This window comes from Eublepharis macularius, chromosome 9 (assembly GCF_028583425.1).
Source record: "Eublepharis macularius isolate TG4126 chromosome 9, MPM_Emac_v1.0, whole genome shotgun sequence".
NCBI classification, from domain to species: Eukaryota; Metazoa; Chordata; class Lepidosauria; order Squamata; family Eublepharidae; genus Eublepharis; species Eublepharis macularius.
Window position 1 is genome coordinate 27,459,534 of NC_072798.1, and position 22,445 is coordinate 27,481,978.

At 42.4% G+C, this 22,445-nt stretch overlaps 1 protein-coding gene across 1 annotated transcript in view; it reads left to right on the forward strand.

Annotated features, from left to right (window-relative positions):
• The first annotated feature begins 571 nt into the window (after nt 1-571).
• DENND2A (DENN domain containing 2A) overlaps nt 572-22,445 on the forward strand; it is a 90,242-nt gene continuing 68,368 nt past the window's right edge. Inside the window, exon 1 of the mRNA XM_054988772.1 lies at nt 572-902. The gene's annotated coding sequence lies outside the window, so the exon portion shown is untranslated. The remainder of the gene's footprint in view (nt 903-22,445) is intronic.

A 22,445-nucleotide genomic window follows, 5' to 3' on the forward strand; every position in this document is an offset into this window, starting at 1 on the left:
AAATTCAATGGTAGAATTTTTAAAAATATCGATTCTACCATGATTTTTAAACCCCTCTTCATGCCTAGGCTCCAATCCTAAAGAGTTTCTTGAGAACCAGCCCAAATTAACAAAATGGAACTGAGTAGACCTGTTTAGGACTTTTCTCTAAAACATTTTAAAATAACAGAGTTGTGTGGATGAATTGGGCCCATGAAAGAAACTTGTTTTAAATTAAGATAAGTGAATTAGGTAACTGAACAACAATTTGAGGTGGGGTGATGCTAGCAGGGCAGAATGGGTTAATTCTCTTCCATAATTGCCCCCTCCCCATGTTGTTCAACCAAAAGTCCTGTTTACTGTAGTTTCCCCAAGTCTTCAAGTATTCTGGGTTTCCATGGCAACGGGGCCTGTTCCTCAGCCAGCTGCAGATTAGCTCACTGGAAAGGAGTCAGGATGGGTCAGGCTAGGGAAGGGTGGGAAGAAAGACACAGGAGAAGGAGGAGGAGAAAAAGAGGGAGGGGAAAGGAGAGTGCATTAACATCCTCAGCTCTGAAGAGAAGGAAAGAAAGGGAGCTACGAAGTTGGGAAAATAAATGATTGGGCGGGTGGTGGGGTTAAGGAGCCGATGCTTTGGGGAGGAGAATGCAGCAGGAGGAAGAGTGGTTTTGTTAGGCAAGAAACTGGAGACTCTGGAAGGTTTAAAAGTGGATAGTTGATCCTTCTGGAGCAGAGGGGAGGAGAGAAAAATCCTTTTTAAAAAGTGGCCTGTGAGGCACTCTGCTAACGAAGAGGGAGGGGGGAGTGAGAGAACTATGCAAGCAGGGACTGCTTTCGTCGCTGCTGCTGGGCTGAAGCTGGAGCAACCCAAGATGAGAACGGAAGGCAGACTGGGGGCAGCCCGGCTACTGCCATTGAACGAGGTAGGCGCCGGAGCTCCTCGGAGGCTGGGTTCAAGTTGCCAATTTGGGCGCGTTACGCGAGGGGTCTGCCGCGGGGGAGCAGCCCAGTGCAAAACTATGAGGGAGTCATGGCCCGAATGCTATGGGGGCGGGTAGGCAGGGCGAGGGGGCTAAAAGGGGAGGGGGCCAGGTTGCCAGAACGGTTTGGACATGCAAACTCCTCCTGAGTAGAGCCATATCCTGGAAGAATGTGTGGCATTCGTTACTTTTTTTAATATGACTGTTTGCTTCTTTTAAGGGGTGTGTGTAAAAACTGAAACTCCCTTTGTAGAGACTGCGGGGTGAGTTGTACTAGGGACGAGGTGGCTTGTGAGGAGAGCCGGTCGTTGGAACGGGTTTCTGGAAACCCTGGGAGTTTAAAAATGAAGCCAAAGCCCTTTTCCCACTACCGTGAAGCTGCAGGCTGAATCTTAAGGGAATCGTTTGGAGGTAACAGTGGAGAAATCCCTTTCTATTTCCCTTTGCCTAAGGGAGCTCCTGTGCTCATAGAAGAATTCCAGAAATATTTCAATATAAGTAAGCGGCCTCGATGCCAGATTTCTTTTTTAAAGGCAAAAAAGCACATTAAGGGTTTTGAGTGTGTTAGGCCTGTTTAACGTTTACCGTGGTGTAATATTATAATAACTTTTTGTGTTACATGTTTTTATTTTCTTCTGATGCCTCATTTCTACTTGGTTTTCTTTTTATCCTCTTTTACCCTCTTGAGTGGAATATAGCTGATTTTGTTTTTGATGAAGAAATGCCATTTATATTACTGATGCAATTGAAGGGGTGACTTCTTTAAAAGGGTTTGTCAAAAGTCTTACTGAGTTTGTTGTAAATCTTGGGTAATTTTCAGTGTCTTTGACGTTACCTTGGCTTTAAAAAAGAAGGTTGCATGTGCCACTGAGAAACCCAACTGAAATACTGAAGGAGAATTGCTAGGTATATACGTTGCATAATCATTAGTTTCTCAACACAAATTGAAAAACAAACAAACTACACAGTCTGAGAGTGATGGATAAATAGATCCTGTCAAGCAATTATACTAAGACAATTTCTCTGTCTCTCTGCTCCCCCCTCCCCAACTCATCTTGCACCTCTCCTCCTAGCATGCAGAGGCCAGAGTCATTTCATGAATGGGGCAAAGCTTGGGTTCTAATCTCTCATCAAAGTGGGGCCTGCTCATGTACATTGTGCTTTCCACAAGCGATCCTTTATCCTTCAGCCTCTGGGGCACCCCAATCATTAGATAAGGCTTTGGGGTACCCTGTGAAAGGACATTATTGCAGAATTTTATCACCCTGGAGTTGCTTATTTAGATTTTCTGTTCCAAGAACTGTGTCTTGAGCTGCCTGTGTCTCTGTATTACAGCTGCCTCATCTATAATACAGAACTGATAATAACTGGCCAAAACAGAGGGATTCTGTATAACTGTAAAGAATTGCAAATTTTACATACTGGAAAATATTGTGTGTGTATTTGCAGCAATAAGCGGCAAATTTCCAGTGTCTGAAAAACTGCAATGATGGAGTTTCATTTGCATCACAACAGACCCTCTTGGATACAGAAACAAAGTGTTCCATAAGTTTTAAAAAGCTTTAAATTTCCAGGACCAGATTCCCAAGTGGAACAACTGAGACAGACACATTTTTTCTGCCTAAATTATAGGGAGGGAAAGTAGTAATAAATTTTGAAAGGGGGAGAAGCCCAGACTCAAAGCTGAGAGTTGTAGTAATGGCTCATTTCCATCCTTCCCACTGCTATAGCATTCAGTCTGAAGTCAAAGCAGCTTCTCTTACCCCCCCTCCCCTAATCTTAATATACACTCCTTGAGCCTTTACTCATGCTGGAAAATGAGCTTGCTTCTTATTGGCAGCATTAGCTAATTGAGGGGTGTAAGCGTATCTAAGAGTTGGGTTACTATTAAAAATGCCCATGTGCTCAGGCTGTCATTTAACTTAATGTGTAAGTTACTTACAGAAAGAGAGAGAACCCCCACAGCTTGCTGAATGCTGCAAGTTGCTCTGTCAGTCTACAGACAAATTCCAGTAACCAAATTGCAGGGTGTCTCTTATTCAGACCAAAATATTTCTTTAAAAGTACATCAGAAAACTGTTCAATCTTTTGAGTTTTTAAAAAACTCTTTATAAGGCTGAATGACTTAACTTGTGGGGAGATCCCTCCAGTTATTGTATTTTTTTTGTCACAGGTGTTTTGTATTTTTCTATAATCTGCAACTTTGCTTTGGGGGGGGCAGGGGGAGAAATCAATTAATTTGTTTGAGGGATGGGTGTTATTTATTATCTTCATAATTCATATCCCGATCAGCCAGGGGCTCTCCAGGTAACTCTTCTCTGACTTAGTAGCCACTGCGCATTTCCAGTCTTCAGTGCCATTTGTAGAGGGTGTAATGCAAAGGCTGACAGCATACACGGCCTTGTGTGCATTCATTCTTAGCATGCTACTTTGGGAGTGATGACGCTCACAGTAGTATGCTAAAAGCAATGTAGAATTCTGCATAGGTCCTGCATATGTCTGGCTGTGCTTGTGGCACGGAGCAGCTGGAACTTGAGTAAGAAATAGCTATCAAGCCAGAGATAGTTGTGAGATGTGGCCTTTTCTGTTCCCAACAGGCAATATGAAACAAAATTGCAGTTAGTAAAACATTACTCCTAGCATGCATGACTTTGGGCAGGCTATTCCATTTGGGAATAATGTTGACGTAATTTGGTGTTTTTAATGGTTCTCAGTGTCTCATCATACGAAGAGTCCTGCTGTATCAGGCCAGTGGTCCACCTAATTCACTATCCTATTTATCTGCTTTTATTAGTATAACTTACATTGGTATAATTTCTTTTTTTCCCCTCTTCGTTTGGTTTGATTTATTGATGTGAACTGCCTTGTGCAGATCTAAAGAGGCAGCATACAAATTTTGTAAAATACATCAATTATCATTTAGGTTTAAAGAACCAAACTTCTAAAAAATGCATGTCCTGCCCTTTCTCCTTAATTTCTATCCCCCAGACTTTTAAATTTTAACTGGTGTTCTGTCAGAGGTAGTGTTCTGCTATATGTCTGAGGCCCTATTCCTTTTCTTTTTGGAGATGGTATAGTAAATTCACCTATTTATTTGCTTCATTTATATCCTTCCTTTCTTCCCAATGGGAACTCAAAGCAGCTGACATAGTTCTCCTCTCCTCCATTTTATCCTCAAAACTACCTGAGAGGTAGGTTAGGCTAAAAGTGTGTGATTGGCCCACGGTCACCCAGAGAGCTTCCATGACAGAGCGGGGATTCAAATCTGGGTTTCTCAGATCCTAATCAGACACTCTTAACCATTACAGTATGCTCAGAGTCTCTCTACACGAGACATCGTACACAGGGACGCTCAAGTGACTTACGTTCTGTGTGGTCTTAAAGTATACTATGTCTCCCTAGCAGTGCATGTGTGTCCACAATGGGAGAACAAGTGCAAGATCTTTCATTTGAGCATCCCGGTGTAAGATGTCTTGTGTAGAGAGGCTCTCAGGTGGTAAATTGACCAAATTTACCATTTCTTATGTTGTAAGTCTTCTATTCTTTTTCTCCCAAAGCTGCCATTCTGGAGAGAAACGTCTCTTTCAATAGCTTTCTTCAGACATTCATCTATAAGTACAGCCCCTCCCCTCTCTGCCCAGCCCTGCCCAGCCCTGCTGCTCATGTTAATGCAGTAGTGAACCCCTTTCTGCTTAGGTTTGTCTGAACAATCAGGGCCACTGCACATTCTTATTGTGTGGTAGAGCCTCTGCATGCAAACGCTTCCTGCAGGTTGCAGCATAAGAAGAGCCCTGCTGGTTCAGACAAGTGGTCCATCTTATCCAGCATCCTGTTTCACACACTGGCCAACCAGTTGCCCTGGAGGGCTAATAAACAGGGCATAGAAACCATGGTCTTCCCTGATGCAGCCTCCTAGCACTGGTTTTCAAAGGTTTGCTGTCTTTTAGGTTCTCTGTAGTCATCATGGCTGGTAGCCATTGATGGACCTCTCTTCCATGAATCTGTCTAATTCCGTCTTAAAGATATCTGTGCAAGTGGCCATCATTGTATTCATGGGGAAAAGCAGTTGGGACACCTCAAGAAGTAGACCGACTTATGCACTGAGCAGATACTTCAAATATATATTAGACTTCATACTGATCTCAAACAGCACTATTTTATTCCATGGTTAACTTCATCAGTGAAGTGCTCCACTTTCACTGTCACTTTTACATTCTACCACTCCAGCAAGGAAATCCAGAATAGTGTTTGTGTTTAAAATCAATAAGAAATGGTGTGGCTGGGGAGTTGCACTATTGTAAAACCAATTTTAGTGGAATTTTATTGTGTTTTAGTGGAATTTTTCTTGTGCTTCAACCACTCTGGGGACTACTTCTTCTTATAACAACATTTGATTTATATACTGCCCTTCAGCACAACTTAACACCCACTCAGAGCGGTTTACAAAGTATGTTATTATCCCCACAACAATCATCCTGTGAGGTGGGTGTGGCTGAGAGAGCTCTGGAAGAGTTGTGGCTGGCCCAAGGTCACCCAGCTGGCTTCAAGTGGAGGTGTGGGGAATCAAAGATGAGAGTCCCGCTTCTCTTAACTACTACACCAAACTGGCTTTCTTAATTGAAAGCAAACTATAAATAAAATAAATAATGAATAAAATGAAGCTGTTTTAATAGCTGGAGAGGTAGTCTTGCTGCCAACTGGCTGTTTGGTAGATTTTATAGATGAGTAGGTATTTGACTTAGGCTCTTCCCAGTCTAAACTGGATACCCCATCCACTACTGAATACTCTCTCTTCTGTACATTCCAGCTCAGGAATTGTTTCTCTGTGCTTTGTCCATAAACCAAGAAAAATTATGGCTACCCCATATTCCCACTCTTTGAATAAGTGCCCATGCCAAATTCCCTTTAAAAAAAGGCATTGTACTCAATAGCTTCTAATGTGGGGAAGTGATTACTCCAGAGTATTCTTCTTTCCCCATTAAGCCCAGCAAACAAACAGTAGTTACTTCTTTTGGCAATAATTATTTAATATAAACCACTGCTGGTCAGAAATAAATCCTGTTAGTGTTAGGATTATGTTCAGTGGTGAGTCAATGCAAGTGTTTACTTTTCTCCCACATGATGAAAGTGGCTTATAAGAAGAGATGGTGCTGGATCACAGCAAGAGTCTTATCCAGATCTCTTGGGTTAGACTAAGAGAAGATGTGAAGTTCTGACGAGTTCTGCTATTATAGTGAAAAAATTGTCAGAAAAATGGGTTGCCATTTTCCCATTTCACTGTATGCTTTGAGATGGAGTGACTGGAACTGAGTATAAGATTATAAATGCAGCCATAGCATAGATTTTTATAGAAGCATTACGGTACTGGCAGTTTTATTTTCAGATCTTTTCCTAATAATCTGTATAAGACATTTGCTTTTTTTCTCTGCTACTGCACACTGAGTCAGCGTTGTCATTGGGATATCTCCAGTAGCACTTTCCTGACTAGTCACTGCAAGTTCGGGCTATAAATGTATGTATATATGGGAAATATATATATGGGTTTTCTGCTCAGTGTGCATCACTTTATGGGTAATTAAATTGATGTTTATTTGCCATTTGGTTGTTGATTCACAACGTTCGGAGAGATCCTGTCAGCACTCCTCACAGTCGAATAGATTTCCATCATCCTCAGTAATTTGGAGTCTTCAGCGAACTTTGCCATTTCACCAAGTCATTTTTGACCTAGTATTGTTGTGTATCGTTGGCTCAAAGATAAATTTTGGGGAGGCCCCGCTGCTTGCTTCTCTCAAATGTCTTACTTATACCTCTGTCCTTCTTCCTTCTTCCTGTTAGCCATTTACCAGTCCATATTTAGTTGGGTGTTTTTATCTCATTACTGATTATGAAAAACCGTTTTACGAAACCCTTTATCAAAAGCTTTTTGAAGACCAACAAAATGACTTTTAGATTACACCATCTGTACTGTTGTTGTCACTTTCAAAGGATACTAAAAATTTGGTAATGCACAACTTTTCCTTTTGATTATTCCTCAGCAATGCTTATTCTTCAATGCGTTTAGCAATTTTAACTTTTCACCCATTTACTTGGGAAAGGCATTAGACTAATGGGGCTGTAATTTCCTGGCTCTCTTGAAGTCTGTAATGAACTCTCATCAGTTTCCAGGAGACCAAGAATGAAAAGTCTATGTTTTGATATGGGGTGGGGGGGCAGGGGGCTAGGCATTGCCGGTTCCAAAATATTTTTTGTATGAATTTTATCACAAACCAGGCTTCTTTCAGAAATGAAAATAGGAACTACTGAAAAACTGTATTTTGGGTTGTTGGCAACTTCTCTTTTCTCCATCCATTTCAAGCTGCAATTAGTGTTCTGACCACGAAATACATTTTGTAGCTTATTAAACTTAGTGGTCATGGTAAGCTTTGGGATCTCTGTAAAGCATGTTTTGGGCTCATTTTTCTTAATTCATCTTTTCTCATCTTAAGTGTTCACATTATTAAAGCCTCAAACTAGATACTGGTTTTGAGAATATTAAAAGGGATAGATTTCTAACAAATAGCAAATGTATTTTGTTTTCAATATTTTCTCTTTCATCCACTGGTAAATAGTTGTACCAGTATGCAGAAAATGTTGTAATATAGTTCTACAACAGGCCCAGAATGGTGGTTACTCAGTCCCTGATTTTTCAAAGTGGTTTACATGTGACTCAGACTCCTGGACACACACTAAACACATGGAAATCTGCTTGACAATGAAACATCAAAGCCTGTCAGCCAGTTTTCTGTGCTTTTTCTATGACTTCCTCCGTGCCACAAGGGCCAAAATATATGAGGCAGGCATCTTTAGTCATATGTGTCCCATTTATTTATAAATCAAAGAGGGAGTTCTTTTTCCAACAAAAAGAATAGCATATGACCAAGGAGATCTAACACATCCATACACCACTGCCTTGCCACTCAGCTGTACATTGTAGGTACTATTCTGTTAGGCTGGCTGTCTTTGCTTATTAATTATATAAAGTTTTGTGCTTGGAGGCTGAGCAGTAAGTACTTTGCACTAAATTTTTCAGAGACCACATTTCTACTTTTTGCTTGCTCCCTTGGTTGGCATGGTCTGTTGAATCAATATCCTGTCCTGGGCACAAATGAGTATCTTGTGGTAATGTAGTGGTTCCCCTTTGCCAATTATTTTATGAGTGGCATTCTGCTTTCCATTATGGTAGCTAGACCTCTAACAAACATGGATCCAAAACAGAAGTTATGATGTGATGAAAGAGACTTTGAAAGATCTAGGACATGCCAACTTTTTTAGCGATCCAAAAGAGGAAGATTAGTCTCTTCCATCTGATCATGAAGGCTTCTGTTCTATGTCCCTCTTATTTCTTCCATTGTAGAAGAACTGACAAAAAACAGTGTCTTCTATGTTTTGGTTTAGATTACATTCCTAAACATATCTATGCTTAGTTTATATCACCATGTTTAAGACTGACTAGAGAAGTCTTGATTATTCTAATCTAGGAGCTCAGTTGTTGGGTTACTGGCCTCTATGCATGAAACGTACACAGGCTGATTCTTTCCATATGGATCTGACTCTTGGATCTCTGTAAGGAATTCTTTGGACTAGTATTTCTTATCCTTCTCTTATTGTCTTAGGACAGCTCTGCTCTGTGCACCTAAACTAATTTAACTGTTGTCTTTCCCCCCGAAATAAACTCTGGTTGGCCAGAAGGCTAAATTCTTGGCACCCTTTCCTCAGTTCACAGGATTTTTAAAGAAAATTTATGAGAACTAAACCATTTTAGGAATGCTATATAGATGGTACCTGACAACAGTATTTTCTTCTAGTTTAATTGACGTGGAGTTGGATCAAAAAAACTCCCTCCTGCTAAGCACATCCTTAGATCCGTCCTATAAGCAATGACTTAAATGATCTTTAGGGTGTCTTTACCACTCATTTGTTGGATTAAAAATGTCTTTCTTCCATTTTCTGCTGCTTCCTAATAATCACATATTTCAAAAATAGCTTATGAGGAGCTGAAACCTCATTTGCTGCTTTGTCAAATTTTCATGGAACTTGATTTTTTTAAATACAAGAACTGTGCTTTTGTGAGTTGTGAAAAGTCCTTCCAAAAATTATTTTCTGTTTTGTATGTATTTTCAGTTCTGATCCCTGATAATGTTGCTGTTCTGTTGCCCCAAGAGCTTCTTCCTTCATCCATGTGTAGTCCTTATAAATTATCCCACATCAGCATAGTCTGTCAAAATCAGTCATGTACAAATATCAATGGGAGCAAACTAAGCTTTCCTTCCTCTTGCTCTTGAGAGCATGTCCCTGTTTGCCTGGGCAACCCAGTAGTTCTCTGTGGCATGGATTTCTGCATCCATACACTTCTGAGTCAGTGGACTTAGGAGGGTGTGACTTTTTTTCCTGCCAAAGCTGCATCACAAGCCTTTGCCCTGATTCTGTTCAAGTTGTGCATGGCTAGAAGGGGCTGCACGTGCAAATTTACATCCCACTGAAACATAATGACCACTTCCTGAGTATTTTCATTGGGAGCCCTATCCATGTTCTTCCACAACGAATCAATTATATGTGACTGTATCATTGGATGGAGCCTCTAAAAAGGACGTTAGTTGTTCTCCTTCCAAACAATTTCTCAAACAAGTGCAAAAATATGCCAGAAAATGTAGGTCTGATTATGACACTCTCTGCCTGGTTTAGTTCAGTATTAGCAATAGCATTTCAGAACTGGTTGTTTATAGACTGAGATGAGGGTACACTCTTTACTGAGCTTGGCATTTGATAATCTTGGAGAGTCCATTTTATATTTCATTTGGGGTGGGGGCAGATTTATCCATTCTGTGGTGCTTTCATTGTCAAGGATGTCCTCAAAGAATCCTGGGAATTGTAGTTTGTCAAGAATTAGCATAATGTAGCTCTTCACAAAACTACGGTTCTGAAGAATTTCTTGAGAGAGGAAAAAACTGTAATGTCTAGTATCTTGAAAGCTTCAGCGCTGGGGTGGCGAAACCATAAACAATGCTGTGTTTGGAACTGGCTGGTGACAGGTTAACAAATGTTTGTTTATATTCTTGTGGTTGCTTATGTGGCTTGTGCTTCTTTGATGCTTGATGGTTACTGAATATGCTTTGGGTGGCTTTTTTATTGTCCCAATAAAAATTTTTGTGGGTTACTTTGCTTGAACCACCAGGAATTCAGTAACTGATGCAAAGTCAAATCAGTACAAGATGGCTAGGAACCGTCCAGTGCTTTATCTGTGACCAATCGGCCTTTACTAGTTATTTATTTTTGTATTAATATCTGTGGCAAGCTTTGGCTTTCATAGCTTCAGCTGATGACACAAGCACAGGGAAAGCACCTGTATATTCTGTTGTGCTGTCCCAAATGATAAGTGGTAATAAGTGGTAACATCAAGACTGCATTCAGACATCATAAAAAGTGGCTTGTTATTCCAAGAATGAGCCTTGTAGGTCCTTGAGCTTTGCTACGCTCCTTCCTCCTCTTCATTACATGCACTCAGGCATTGGTTTGCAACAAGCTGCCATTTGCTGTTGTATCTAAACCATCAACTACAGTTTTATTTCTTGACTGCAGATAAAAATTCAAAACCAGAATTAGCCCATTATTGGGTTTGAAGATATAAAGGCCTGGAAAAAATTGGGCAGAGTAAGAATAGGCTCAGCCTGCATTTTGTGAAACTGGACAGTACATTCCTTTTTTTCTGGCCAAGTGGCTGTTATGAAGTCCTTTCGAACTACCCATAGGGGAAGTTTAAGGTCATGGTTTGTTTTAGTTCTTTGCTCCTCCAGGTAACTCTCATGTCCTAAAGAATATCTGTGAATAGGAACTGAGTTCTGTATTATTTTTTTCCTTGTATGTAAAACACCTGTAGCTTAAACAGTATAATTTTGTGGAGTGTGTGTGTTTTTTTAAATTCTCTGGTTGTTAACTATTATAAAGTAGTGAGAACCTGGCTGAATTCAGCCTGGGTGGCTGCAATCTCTCCACCTAATCTATAGGAAGGATGGGGGAAAGGTATACATGTGATATGTACTGCGAGTTGCTGTATTGCTTTGATTACAGGGAGACATTGTCCATCTTAACACTCTCATTATTTTCTTTTGCTTGCTGATTGTCACCCAGAATAAATTGTGTGAAGCTTAACTAGGACACAATGGCAGAAGATTCTGCATCTGGCACAAAGCTCACATTGCAGTGGTGTAGTTCTTGATAGAGTCCTTAACGTTGCTTTAGTTGCTTAAAATCATTGCATTGTCCAGTGCTTACAGTGGTTCCTGCTGATTATTTTCTTTGTTAATTTTTTTGCTGATTTGTTGTGTAGTGTTGACTTGTATTTAGCCTTAAACTATTTCCAGGCACAATTCAAAATACTGTTTCTTATCAGTAGGGTCCTAAAGGACTTGGGGCTGGAGTACTTGAAGGATTGCCTCCTCCCATATTGTCCAGTAGAGCTGCCAGGTCTCCTGCTATAGTGGGGAATCCGTATCTGCTGCCCCCTGCTGCCACTCACCTGGCTAGTGGAGGGGGCATCCAGAAAGGAAGGAAGCAGACCGGCAGGCATGTGGCCACCCGAGGTGCTGATGTCATTCCCCAAGCAACCCAGAAGCCATAGACCATGCTAGGGCCAATTTTTAAAGAATCTGCACCTGGTGCAACCGTCTCTCTGGGTGGCGCTGGAAATCACATGATTGCCAGGGGATGCTTTTTGTATATGTGCATGTGAGTACCTGTTGCCCTCTGTCCGGTTTGGACTTGGGGGGACATGGCAACCCTGTTTTGCAGCCCATCAGTTCACATCCTCTTCTCAAGCCCTGCTCTTCATACTCCTATCTGCAAGTGTAAGGTGGGTGGCTATAAGAAACTCAGCTTTTTTCAGAGTGGCACCTTGCCTTGAAGCTTGTCTGGTAGATACTTTTAAATCCATTCAGCATCAAGCCAAAACATTTCTCTTTATCCAGGCTTATAACTAAGGTGTTCTATCATTTTTGCTGTTTTATGGTCTGTTCCTAGCTTGAGGACTGTTTTATCACTATGTCTAATTTGCAACATGGCCCCATCTGTGGCTACTGAAATCTTAAACAAGACAGATCCAAACCTGAGGAAAGCCCAAGGTTTTCAGAAAAATCTCTATACCCTCTTTAAAAAAACATTGTGGGGGTTAACCTCCCCTCCCTCAAATAATAGAAGTAATGCCTGCAGCTGTAAGAAAGGAACACCGTCTGTAGCTGTTGCTAGGCAACCTTAAAAGACAGGGGGGAGGACAAGGCCCTTTCCAGGGCTGTTTTGGCCTTTGAGGGAGGACTCCTTGGGGCCAGGCCTGCTAGAAGCCACTGTGTTACTTGCATGACTTTCTCAGGCCCCACTGCTCGCTATTGTTCCATAACAGCCATGCCTTGAAAGCCACTGAGGTGTAGTGGTTAGAGTTTCGCACTGAGATCTGAGAGACCCTGGGTCCAGTTGCCACTGTGCTCACTGGCTGACCTTATGCCAGTTATACATTCTCAGTCTAACTTACCTAACAGAGTTGTTGCGATGATAATATGGAGGAGGGGAGAATGATGTAAGCCATTTGGGCCCCCAAAAGTGGGGTATAAATTAATTTAGTAAATATAACTGAAGGTTTGGAGGAAGATAAAAGGTAAGTTGGTCAGTGGATGGGGAAGAAAACAGGGAAAAGTGAGGATATGGGGGCTGCTAGAAGGAGGGAAAGAGGAAATAGTGAGGGGAGGGGTTACAAGGGAAAATGAGGCGCCCCCTTACAAGCCTGTGAGGGTTCTCCTTGTGCAGCTGGGATTGCCCTCGTGGCCAGCACTGTGCAACTGGCCCACACTGGCAGACGGCATTGGAGTAGTGAGTCCTGGATTGAGATCTCCACTGGGTGATTTGGGGTAGTCACTCACTCATCCGCCATACCTACCTCACAGATTTTGTGTGTTGATAAAATTGCGGGAGGGAGAACCATGTTGCTGGAGAAGGTACAGGATTTAAAAATGTGTTAAGTATATTTCTGGGTTTGCCAATATTCCTGTGGATGTGGTTCTGACTTATAATTCTGGAGTACTCTGTGGATATGTGGCTGCCCAACAGAAGAGTGGTCCCTTTTTGTGGTGCATTACCCTACTGTCATGGAGTGCCCTACATAATTTACTCCCATCTTATTAGAAGCAAACAGCAGTATTCTGTCAACCCATTCTGATCACACAGTAAGCTGTAGATGGAGGCATATTTATAACAAACAGTCCTCTCTGTGAAAATGCACTGCAAGAACGTTGCTTCCTGATGAGTTACCTGTGCCTGCTAAAACATCTCTGCTCCACCTTCTCCTATCACCCCACTTTTCTACAGCCAGATCATAATCTTGAAATGGTTCTGCACATTACAGATAGTAGGAGGGTGTTCTTGTGTTTGGGCTCTTACTTCCTGGTATGGAAATCTTCCTAGGGGCATCAACTCTCTACCCTTCCCCCAATCATTCATTTTCAGTGAAAGTTCCTGCCTTTCTGAAGCCTCTCCCACCCAGCATGTGAGAGCCTGTCAAAAATTTATGTAGACAACCACAAACAATTGAGTTCTCCTTTTGGGAAACATGATTAGGAATGATGCCTCATACCGAGGCTGAATGGTCAGAGTTTGACGTCCCCATTAATCTCCTAGACAAAGGCTGTCTTCACAACTCACTGCTTTCTTTTTTCCATGATTAGTTACATTGCAGATTTACACACATGCTTAATTACTGTGGTTCAGTTTTATTTGTGCTGCACTGTACTTTTCCTAGTATTCCAACAGTGCCATCCTAAACACAATTGCACCCTTTTAAAGCTTATTCGTTGTGGTTTTGTGTTTGTAGAGGGGAAACTATCAACTAAGCCTTGACTAAAGTATCAGTACTGACTGTTCTGAGATGGAAAATTCCAGTGTTTAATTACACTTTAAAAGTTGTGATAAAATGATAATGTAGACACTCCCAAAGTACATTTAGAGAAACCTTTTCACATAAGGGCTAAGAAAAGGGAGTGTGTGTGCATAGTAGGGTGATGTTTTTAGAAACTGAAGTCTGGAAATAAAACCAGCTTTCAGGTAAGGGGTTGTACTTGTAGATGCTCACAAACATTAAAAATAGCATGAACTAAATGGCCCTCCAAAATGACCTTTACATGAATGTAGTAATCCTTGCCCCCCAGGCTGTTGTAGATCTAGCCCGTATTTTATTTAAACAAGAATAGAATTTCAGAGCCCAAGCAGCTGAAAGCAAGATTGGCTACCATTCACACCTTCAGATTTGCTTTTAAGTGTAAGGACTGGATTTGAAGAGCTTGTTCGGCACTCACGTAACAGTTTCTTTACCTTCTATAAAAGAGAATCTTTGGACAACAAAGAGCTGCTACAAAACACTTTGGGGCTGTTGCCTCAAAGTGTCCCTAGAGATGCACTCAAATGGCAAATATCAGTGTGTGGACCAAGCCTCCCAGAATTAACAGCTGCTGTTTCATAGGTATTCCCACAATTGTAGTGTCACACAACCATGAACCATGGGAAATTCAGGAAAGCAGTTTATATATAGTTTACATGTTGTCCATGCAGTGATATCCCTAGGGACAGTGAGAGTTCATAGGGTGGAGCCCTCTTGTAAAGTCTGGACCAGTTTGTTGATCTCTTCTCCACCACCCCAGCATTAACTTTTTGTAAGCTTCTGGGTAAGCAGCAGTTGGATTGTAGTTATATTGCTTTTGTTGTTTTGTATGCATGTTGGCATAAATCACCTCCAGTCCTTTTGGCAGGGGTAGAGGATGGAGGGATGAGGAGGATAGAAATACCTTAAATAAAGAAATAAACTGCTTTTCTGTAAAGGTTCAGCAACATGACACAAGGCTATGGTGACATGATTGACTTCCCCGGTGCGATGCACAGAGATGGAGAAAGCATTGATGCTCTCATGTGCATCTGGGAGCAACTTCGGGACTAAGGCCTGAGAAAAGGAAGTTTCCTTGCAGCCAGCATGTTGCTCAGCTCACCAGTCCCTGAAGGGATGAGTGAGCTCATTGCTTTGCTTGGAGTGGGATTCTCAAGCTTTCCCAACAGCTGTAGAAGTTTCTGCTCTATGCTAGTCTCACAAGCTGGGAAGGGGGGAGAGTGACGTTTACATGATGGAAGGGAGCAGAAAATTGCTTTTCCTGAACCCTTCCTTCTCTCCCCCTGTCTCTTTTGTGCATTGGCTTCAAGCCAGCCATGCTGGAAACTCTGCTCACATGACAGGACAGTGGGTGTGAGGAAAGAGGCCCTCAAAAAGAGAAATAAGGATGGGGTGATGGTGGAGGAAAAACAAAAGGCCTAGTCGATACTAAGTTGAGCTTTAGATCTGCTTTTAGTCCTGAAAATGCTTAGTCCTGGAGAAGTTCACACATTTGTAAGTGTTTTGGTTAGTACTGGAAAGGAAGAGAATTGATAGTCCCGTTACAGAATTCTTCAGTGTGCTAGGAAGTCATTGGGGACAAGAGGAGCTGGCTGAAACACTATGCCCCAAAGGCTGGGAGAGGGAAGAAGACCAAATTGTAAAAAGGGTAGAGAGGAAGGTATTTCCTCATCTGTGTAAGAATATGGAGGTTCGGAGCCCTTGTGAACCCTGCCTGTGTCTGAGTTTGCTCACATTTCTCTTTAGGCACAGAAGAGAACAGGACTATGACAGCCAAAACCACTGTGTTACCCAAACAGGAGTTTTGTTGATTGAGGCCAGCATAAAGCAGTCGCTTAAAGTCATCCTCATCAAAGTCATAGGTTCCTTAGTGGTATGGGACTTTTTTGGCAATGGTGACAAGGAGCTTCTTGCAAGCTACATACGCCTCTGGGTTTTCTCCTGGTGCTCCATGATGTACAGCAGTTTGGCAGTTTGGCTGGGCCAAAGGAGCTGCACAATTTCCCTCATCCACTGTATTACGTGAAGGGAGGTGAGGTCCCTAGTGGCTATGTCTGAATGGCTGGGGTGTCCATGCTGGATGTGCAAAGCCTGGCTAGTTGGGTTAGGTCAGCTCAGATAGAACAGTAAGTGGGGAGAGGTTTGATGATTCCTATCTAGGATAGACTATAGGTGAAAATATTGCTTGATGACGTTGGAAAAGCTCTCAGGTTTGCTGAATAGCTTTGATTAGGATAGGTGGGTGAAGTATAGCAGGACATTGATGGGATTAGACAAGGTTTTCTTAGGAAACCTCGTTATCTCTGCATCTCTCGGGGTGTGGAGGGGCTGTTAATCAGTCAACTACCTACGACTCATACTCCAGGCTCCTGCCCAGTTGCCATCTGCTCTGGGCCAGGCAGTGCCTTGGACTTACAAGAGGCATTTATGATGTTCCATCTATAAAAAGCCCTCTTAGCGTGAGGAAGGGGTCTGACTGCTAACAACAGGGTCTAGTGTAACTTATGAGAATCTATTGCTCTGCCCTTGTTTGACAAGCCTCCAATGAATGCTTTGCAGCCTGACTTCTGCTTTGTTCTAATTCAGATCCCAACTCTGGCTGCAGTTCAAACTCCAGTAATTGACCTGAGCATCCTCCCTGAGCAGAAGGGGCTGTGGCAAGTCTAGATTTGAATATGGCTGTTCAGGGTCCCTTATAATAAGATCACAGCAGAACAAAAAATCCAGATGGCTTTCACAAAGGCATCCAGTTCACTTTTGAACCCAGTGCTCATTGCTCTTGAAGTGCTTGTGAGCACATGTCGTATCTACGATGCCTTGAAATATTAATATGCAAAAATGTTTTTTTGGTTTTTGAAATAATATGAATATTTAAATGCTGCAAAACGTAGGTTGGCCTGGAATTTTTAGATAAAGGCTTCTTCTGGAATGGCAAGGCTCTGTGCCATAACCCCAGGGGAGGAAACACCTGCACATGCTTCGTGCCATCTGGCTAGCAGGCGCAGAAACCTGGCAAAAGCTTAATTAAAGGGTTGTAGTCCCAGTGTAATTTGATCGACACTTCCAGTTTTTTATTGAATGTAGCCATTTGAGTGACAGCCAAGGAAAACTAATTGGACATACCCCATAGTGAAGCAAGGATAAAATGACTCCTCCTGTTTGTATCATAGTCCTGCCACTCAGATGACAGCTTTACAATAGTTACAGGGATTGTGTGTTACATACCCCTGTCTCTGTTTCTCTCACTCTAGGACTGATTGGATCTTAGGGTCTTGGGCAGATGTCTGGGCTTTCACTTTCTGTATATTCTATATTCCCATGCGCATTTCAGGCTGGTAATTTGTTTTGAGAAAACAAGTAAAAAATATGAAACTAAGCTCTCATGCAAGTTTAGGATTAAGCAGGCAGTAGTCCTTTGTGGCTTCTTGTATGGTGCTTGTTTTGGTGTTTTGTATTCTATTGACAACATGAAAAAGCAAGGGAGACAAAGAAAATCCTCAATGTGCTTTAAATTTAGAAAAGCTTCCTCTCCTGTTCACCAAGGGATAACTTTTGCTGAGCACGGACAACAAGGTGAGTGATTATCTGCAAACCTAATCGAATCCTGCCTACTAATTACAAACTCAAACAAAGGGATCTTCGACTGTTTCTGGATGATTTTTCAACCCGGACTTTAGCAATCAGATGTATCTCTGCTGACTGCAGGTAGGAACACATAGGCTTGGCTTTCTTTGAGCGTTCTCCTTGTGTGCCTCCCTCTTCTCCTTGCACATAGCTTCCACTTTTGTGGCAAGCTGGCCACCAACTCTGGTTTGCTCACTCTCCTTTGTGCCAAGATCTCAAAAAAACGGTTTGATTTTAGGTTGCATTTGAGAGAATAAACCATAGTTTGTTGTTTAGATGCAATTACACACTGTGTCTTGTCTTTATAGTCACCTGCAAGGAGAAGGTATGTGAGAGGGCCCAGGAATTTCACTTGTCTTGTTCAAATATAGTAGTGATAAATAACAGTTTATTATGTATGAGCCATTGATATAGAGAGAGAGCAAACACTTGACCTATTTAGATGGATCATTCAACTGCAAAACACCTGATTTGTTTCTATAGAAATCACAAATTAGTTCTTGGTAGGGTTGCCGGTTTCCTATGCCCTCCCAGCGGAGAGAATATCATCTTGGTTCTTTTTCACATGCATGCAAAGCTCACACTCCCAGCACTTGCATGATGATGTCACTTCTGGGAAGTGACATCATCACTCTGGCCATGAGTGTATTCTCATGCTTTGCACAGGGCTAATTCTGGCCCATTTGGGGCCAAAATTGGCCCCAACAAAGCTCAGAGCACGCCTGCAGCCAGCATGAAGACATCACTGCAGAAAGTGATGTTCATTGTCAGTCTTGCTGTGCAGTCCCACATGGGACTGCGCACACGCAGGCCTGCTGATTTGGAGGGTTTTTTTAGCTGAAAACCATTAGGGGGTACCCTCACCTCCCACTGCGCATGCACGGCTGCTTCCACGGCTGCTCTAGGAAGGCAGGGCACCCGTTTTGCTTCCCTCAGTTCTTCTTTTGCTGCTGTACGGAAAAGGTTCTAGCTGACTGAGTGGAGGATAAGTCCTCTTTTTCTCCTTACCGTGGGAAGCAAAAGGTTTTGGAGTTGGAAATGCCGGAGAAGGCCCTGTTCAAGCGCTATACTAAGTGCAACACGAAGATGACAAAAACTCTTCTTGTGGAGTAAGGCTTCAGCCTTCCACACTAAACTGCCGGAAGACCAAAGACCATTAATAAAGGTCATCCAAGAAGAGGTGGTGAGATTGGCATGTCGTCAGATAAATGCCAGCTGGAATGTAGCAGACACTTCAGTGAGAGCCATGGCATCAGCAATTGTCTTGAGAAGGCATGCTTGGCTGAGGGCACCACCGTACAGAGACAAGGAGCAAAGTGGAAGATTTGCCCTTTGAAGGGAAGACTTTATTTTCTGAAAAAAATGATGAATATCTTTCACAAAAACGGAAGGGTAGGTTAACAGTCCATTCCTATGGCATCTTACCACTGACTCAGCAGGGACAAGGAAAAGGTCATTTCAAACAATCGCAATACAGGGGAAGATCATACAGATTTCAACTCTACCAGGGACAGCAACAGTACCAGAGTACCCAGGGGAATTTCTCCAGAAGGAAGCAAACCCACAGATCGAGGCAAGGGCCACAGCCTCATCATTCAAAAGATCAATTGCAGAATCAAAAGCAGTCCTGACTAGAACAAGGGCTGGAACCCATTTTGGGGGGGAAAGGCTGCATAGTTATTACTCTGTTTGGTGTGATATCACTACAGATGTTTGGGTTCTCAAAATAGTTCTTGAGTTTGAGTTTGAAAGTTTCTCTTGTCTGTGTCTTCCTGATTTCTGACTCTCAAATGTCCCTCAAGTTGGGAACAGAACTCTAGGCGTTAATAGATAAACGTGCAGTACGGAAAGTACCTGTTGAGGAGTCAGAATTAGTGATTTGGACTTGGGCAGTAGATCACACAGTGTGGTGGCAAGCAGTGCATAGACGAGGGGTAGACAATATAATAGTGGACCGTCTTAGCAGATTGGGATGCGAGTCCCAAGAATGGTCTATAAAGGATTGCTACTTAGACCCTATCTTTTCAAAATGGGAGCTTCTGGATATAGGTCTATTCACATCAGAGGACAACTGAAAAGCCAGTTTATTCTGCTCAAGGGGAGGCCAAGGTCAGTGCTCTCTAGGAGATGCATTCCAACGTCACTGGTCAGGCCACTTCTATTACGCATTCCCATCAACCCCGTTACTAGCCAGGGTAGTCAGCAAACAGCAGACAGATGGTATGAGGGCGATTGTGATAGCACCATACTGGCCCAGGCAACCCTGGTTAATGAGGATGCAGACTCAACTTATACCACTTACCCAAGGAGCCGGACCTCCTGTCGTGGGAGGGGAAAAAAGCCAGTGCTCAGACAATAGCGAGATGGGTGGTACAAGGAATCAAGTTATGTTATGAAGGAGCTAACTTACCTTGCCCTCTAAAAGTACGTGTGCATTCCACCAGGTCACAGGCATCAGCAGCAGCGCTGATTATAGGGGTCCCGATCCAGGACATCTGTAGGGCGGCGACGTGGTCATTAGCTGACACATTTGTAAAGCATTACACATTGAGTGTCCTTGATAGAAAAGAGGCAGCAGCAGGGATAGTCTTCCTACAAAAGAATCAAGTTCCACCCCCCAGGTGATTAGTTTGTTAACCTCTCATGTGGGACTGCACAGCAAGACTGATGATGAAAAACACATACCCTCCCTCCTTCCCTGTTAAGACTCTTTTATTTAACTGGAGAGTACGGCGGTGAAAGAGGACTGAGGGTAGGAAGGGGTGCCCCGCCTCCCTAGGGGCTATTTTCACAGGAAGCAGCTGGGCATGCTCAGTGGGAGGCGTGGGCACCCCCTTGTGGTTTTCAGCTCAAAAAACCTCCAAATTGGGAGGCCTGCGCATGCGCAGTCCCATGTGTGCCTGCATGGAAGACCTCGATGAACAACAGTTACAGGTAAGCGCAACACTGTTTTGTCGTGCCCCCTGGGAAGTAATTAAAGAGTCTGGATCAGCCCTCTGCTTGGGAGCTGATTTGGGCATTTCAATAGTTGTAGGGCTTTCAGAAGCACAAGGGTTTTTTCCTGATTCTTTATTACTCATGCTGATTGGTTTGTGCATGCATAATAGCTTTAATTTTTTTTACACCTTGTTACCATATACAGACTGGCAGGCTTTCTATGTGTACACAAGGACTATGTGGAGCAAGTGGCCAGTTTGCATATATGAGCCAGCCCTATCTGTGTTTGCAGAGTGCTATGAGACCTTGTATGTTTTTGACACTGTATGGAAATGTCCTTGATATCGATTGTATTAATCTTACACTGTGTAATCCTCCTTGAGTCTCAGTGAGAAAGGCAGACTATAAATGACATAAATAAATGTCCTCCTGCAACTGAATGTCTGCATTGGCTCTTGGACCGTAAAGAGCCCATGTTAGTCAGGATTGACAAAACTGAGCGGAGGCAAAAGTCTATCCAAGTATATTATCTTGTATCTATATTGTGTGCCTTGAGGACCTCTGTTTACAAATCCATAAAAGCAAGCAGGGCTGTACTCCCTGTTTCCTTGCTATGTTCTTCACTGACAAACCACATTGCTGTGAGCTGCTCAGACAAGAGTGGTGATTTGTACTGATACTTCGCCAGGACTATGTACGAACAGGCTTGCATGTAGCAGTGATTACATCAGCCTATTAGTATGTTGGATAAAAGTGCAGGGACCTGCCAACACTGCTTCCTTAAGAGAAAGACCACTGCTATTACAGCTAATGTACTTCTCCTTTGTAGCTTCCTCCTAGTAGTTTCTTTTCCTTTTGGCATTTGTTGCCTGAAAAACTGAGTAGCACTGTGCAAGAAAATATCCAGCCAGTAGTGGCAGCAGTTTGCAACAGTGCTGGTGTAACTATCACTGTAAAGCGTACCTGTTGTGACCAGGTGCTGTTTAGCAGCAGTAGACTGTAAACGATGAGTTCCCCAACATGCTGCCCTCACTGCTGCAGTGAAAGGTTCCAGGAATTGCAATGTCCGTTGCCCAGTGTTACTGTTAGTGTTTTCTAAGAAGTATTTACTGTTGAGATGAACAAGAAGAGCTTTGCAAAAGTCAAAATACTAGGTCAAAGAGAATTATCTCACAAGAACTCAGTTGTTCTGTGAGTCCATTAAAGAGACCATGGTGCTAGCCGTCACCTTTCTTGTCACCTGCCAAGTGTTTTTAGAAGTGAGTCTAAGTGGAGCTTTTTGAGTTTCTAATGTTCACGGTATAATGCTGACAGTGGCTTTATGTAAAGTACTTTACCTGTGCAAATAGCAAAGTGATGTTCTAAAAACACAGTGAGACTTCCTTCTGACTAAACACGATAGGTCAGCATGGCTAAAATGCTCAGTACACTAGCCAGAACTACTGAAATCATCAGATCTTTTCAATTTGAATCAATTTTAAAATTTCTGGTGGAAGATGAAAACATCACTACATCAAATGCTGGTAACTCTTCAAAAATCATTTATGGTCCTTTTAAAATCTGGCCAGAATCTCATTTTTACTGTACATATCACGTGTGCAATGAGCTCTCACCAGTCCTTCAGCACCAACTGTTAGTTGTTACAAGAAATTATGCATGCTGAAAATATACGTGCTCATGACAGAAGGCTTCATCCAAAGCAGAGAAGAAGCCAGGAGACACATTTCCCCCCCTTTTCCTTTTGCACAAGTCTGTTAGATGCTTGCAAAATGAAGACAGATATTGCTAGATGAGAGTTTCTTAGCTTGCTGAATATGTATATGCAAGAACATTTTTAAACAATATGTTAGTTTTAAAAGACATCCCATTAAACAGTACTTATATCTGAAATGTTGAAGAGCTGCTATCAGAATTATGCATAACCTAACTCGGTGAAATTTTGTGGTTGGATCCACCTCTTATGGCAGCCATTT